Raw genomic sequence first — 4,040 nt, 5'->3', positions numbered from 1 at the left:
TGATGATTTTGGCCACAGTAGAAATTTACTCAGAATTAAAAAAGTACAAACAAGAAATAAGAAATGTAAAAATAAGTACATATTCTTAGTTGTCCACCCCCCCCCGCTTGGTATTCCAGATAGGGTACATTCCAGTTGTAATATAAAGAGGATAATTGACTATAATCCAAACTACAGAAAAATACTTAAATTCACTTTGAGTTAAAGTAGGTTCTAGAAGTCATTTTCCCATCATTAGTTTTTCATCTTTTACTTATGTCTTAAACTCATGTCCAGGCACAATACATGTCACAACTGTTATCTCACAAAATTGTTGCTGTGTTTCTAAACTAAGATATTCCATCCATAAATGCAAGCCATTACTGACTGCTGCTTACATGAAAGGCTCTTAGGAATAGTTTCCTCAGTGGCATTTTTCTATTTCTTTTTGATGGCGCTCATTCAGTCGTTTATTTTAAAAAGTCCTACTGAATGTCTATATAGTGTTTTAAGTTACATTATTAATGTAACTTAGTTAACCTAAGTAATTAGCTTTCTTTTTAGAAAAATTCACTGTTCATAAAGTTAATATAGCTGGAAAAAGTGTTCCCCTTCCAATCATGCAGTCATATTTATTAAACCTTTTCTTTATACTGAGTTTCTCCAATAAAGGAAATAAAATACTCTCAAGTTCATTGTATCAAATTGATTGCAACTCATAGCAACCATATAGGATAGGGTAGAACTGTCCTTGTGGGTGCCCAAGACTGTAAATCTTTACAGTAATAGAAAGTCTCATCTTTCTCCCAATTGAAAGGCTAATGGTTTTGAACTGCTGACCTTGCTGTTAGCAGATAGCAGCCCAAATTGTAACCACTTTGCTACCAGGTTCCTATGTAGCCAATAAGTGGGTGAATATCTCATTTAGTTAAGTTGGATGGCTTTTGTAACTATTTCTATAATTATGTTCATTAATTTGAATATTTCAGTGTTTTCTGGTTATGAGTTTTCGTTTGTTTTGTTTTGCTCAGTTATTTGTTTTCACACTGTAACCCATGCTTTTACACTTTCTCTATTCTCTTTTCTGGAAAAGTGCATGCATAGTATTACCATACAAACCAAGATGCAAATCCAACATATTAGTTTAACTAGCATTTCCATTTTTACCAGAAACCAAAATTTGATGTAAAGTAGATGAGATTTTCATAGTAATTGCATCTCAGCATCAGAAAACCACTTTGAAAAGGAATTTTTAAAGATTAAGATAAATTCAAAATATATACAGAAACTTGGGAATCGTCAATATAGCCTTTTAAGATTTAAAAGATATTTAAGAAACATATAATTTGGCCCTACTTTTCATTGATCTTTATAGCTCTATTTTTTACATTTAGGTCTTTGATTTATCCTGAATTTTTTTTTCATATAATGTAAGACTATTCTTTTATTTTATTTCTCGGCAAACGACTATCATTCTGTTAACAACATTTGCTCAAATACTCTCTTCTCCATTTAATGTGCTTCTGCTCCTTTGTCAAAGACCAGCTGATCATAGGTTTGTGGATTTATTTCTAATTCTCAATTATGTTTTCTTGGTTTAGGTGTCTATCGGTGAACCAGCACTAGCCTGGAGACGGTATGGAGAGATTGGAGCCCTGATACACTACTGATGGAACTGTTAAATGGTGCAACCTCATTGTAAATGGTATGATGGATCCTCAAAAAATTGAGAATGGAAATACCAAATGACCCAGTGATCCCTCTACTTGATATTTCCTAAAGAAACAAGAGTTATGATGCGAATATGTACACGCATACTCATGATCGTTGTAGCACTATTCACTATAGGAAAAAATGAAAACAACAAACTTCCCTCAATAGAAGAATCTATAAATAAATGGTTAACACGTAGACACGATGGAATACTGTGCCACATTCAAGAGTACCATAGATCTGCTCGATTTCTCAGAACAAGGAGGAGGTTACGTTGAGTGAAGTCAGTGAGTCACAGAGGACAAATATGGTATGAGATCACTGCTGTTAAATGTCAAAGATTCATAATTATAATTTCCTCACGTTGATAATACTCGTGTATGTTATGATCATCTAAGAGTCCATTATTTTGATCGTAATGCTTTCAGAAGTCCCTTTCTCTCATAATTTTAAGATGTTTTGAATTGAATACTAAAAAGCTTGTCAATCTTATCCCTCAGCATTTTGGGCTGAAAATTCTTTGTTGTAGAGTGGTATCTTGTGATTTTAAACTACTTTGCAACATTCATACTCTTTACCCACTAGATGCACTTCCCAGCTATGATCACCCCAAATCTCTCCAGACATGGTCAAATGCCCTTGGGTGACAAAGTCATTTCTGATTAAGACCCACAGTTACATTATTTTAAAATTTATGTTGCTGAATTATTGTGTATATGTGTATTTGCAATTTTTACATTGTTTTTAAATTAAGGTGGTAAAAATGTTATCAATAGGTAAAAAAAACAATGTATGGTTTCAGCAAATGATACCCCCTTTAACACTGTGGTGGTGCTTTTGGGTAAACATTGCACTGCAACTCACAATGCTGGTTGTTCAAAGCCACCCCTCACAACCACTAGAGAGAGACAAGGCTGCCATGCCCTGTTGAAGATTGACAGGCTTGGAAACCTTATACAGGGTCACTATGAGTCACATTCCCATGCAAGACTTTTGAGTGAGTATTCTTTTTCATGTGAAAGAAGTGTTCTCTTATTTATTAAGAGTGTCATCCCACAGGGAGGGTATTGTTTATAGCTCCACAGGAAAGGGAGAGAGGGACCAGACCCCATCCCAGCTCACCAAGCCTTGAGGGTAATATGTTGGCATGGAGCAGCAAACTAACAGAGAGGATGATGGGGCTGGGCCCAAGCCAAGCAACATTAACCCCCTCGCCAGAAGAAGGCAATACAGAGGACAGCACTGAAGATATAGCCCGGGAAGAGAAGCAGGTCTGTCAAGACCACATGGGAGTGAACTATGAGGGAGAGAGAGAGAGAGAAAGAGGACCTCACCATGGCCCACTAGGCCCTGGGGACAACATCCCTGCTTAGAGGAGCCAATGCCCAGAGAGGACCATAGGGCTGGCCCCACCACTAGACACAGCGGACATTCCCTCACTGACCCATAGCACTATGGGGACTGCACTGGAGACACTGTGTGGAAAGTGTGCCTGGCCTGCCCCACGCCCAGCGGGGTGAGACGTGAAGGGAGTGCAATGGGGCAGCAGGGGAGCAAAGTAACCAAGTCCCCGAGGACTCCTGAATGTAGACTTCTGTTTTGGGGCACAGGGCTTGGAACTTCATCACACTTGATCAGAAAACATACATAAGGGTCAGCAGACAGACAGACCTGGAACTATCTATTGTTTCTTTTTTTCCTTCTTTGGTTTTGCTTGTTTGTTTTCATTTTTGCTTTTCTTTTGCCCTATGTCTATCTATATAAGACAGCCAGGACCAACAATCCCAAGGAAAAAAACAACAGGACCAGTGGTTCTGGGGGGACATGGGAGAGGAAGGGCAGGGAGGGGGAGTGAGGAGTCAACAAACTCAGGGACAAGGGAACAACAAGAGATCTAAAACTGATGGTGAGGAGGATGTATAATTCCTGGTGGGGTTTAATCAAGTGCAATTATCTGAGAGGAACTACTGAGAGCCAAATGGAGGGTGAGAATGATAGTGGGACAGGAGGAAGGTGAAAGGAAATAGAGGAAAGAAATAGGAGGCAAAAGCTATTTAGAGAGGTATAGCTAAAGGCATGTATATATATGTAAATATTGTAATTTATAATGAAAAGGATAGAGACCAATGTCCATATATTTATATATTAAGTTTTAAGTTAACAGATGGACTTTGGACCTCTACTCAAGGCCTCCCTTAGCACAAGAACACTTTGTTCTAATAACTTGGCACTCTTTGATACTTACCTTCCTGACATGATTGCTGAAGACAGAATGGGTGAATATGTGTGTTATTCTGGGTACTTTAGAGAAACAAATCTAAAGAAACTCATGTATAAGAGAGAGTTTT

Source organism: Echinops telfairi, unplaced genomic scaffold, assembly GCF_000313985.2.
Source record: "Echinops telfairi isolate 266 unplaced genomic scaffold, ASM31398v2 ScPeMD7_1957;HRSCAF=2489, whole genome shotgun sequence".
Classification (NCBI taxonomy): Eukaryota; Metazoa; Chordata; class Mammalia; order Afrosoricida; family Tenrecidae; genus Echinops; species Echinops telfairi.
This window is presented reverse-complemented; position numbering follows the sequence as displayed.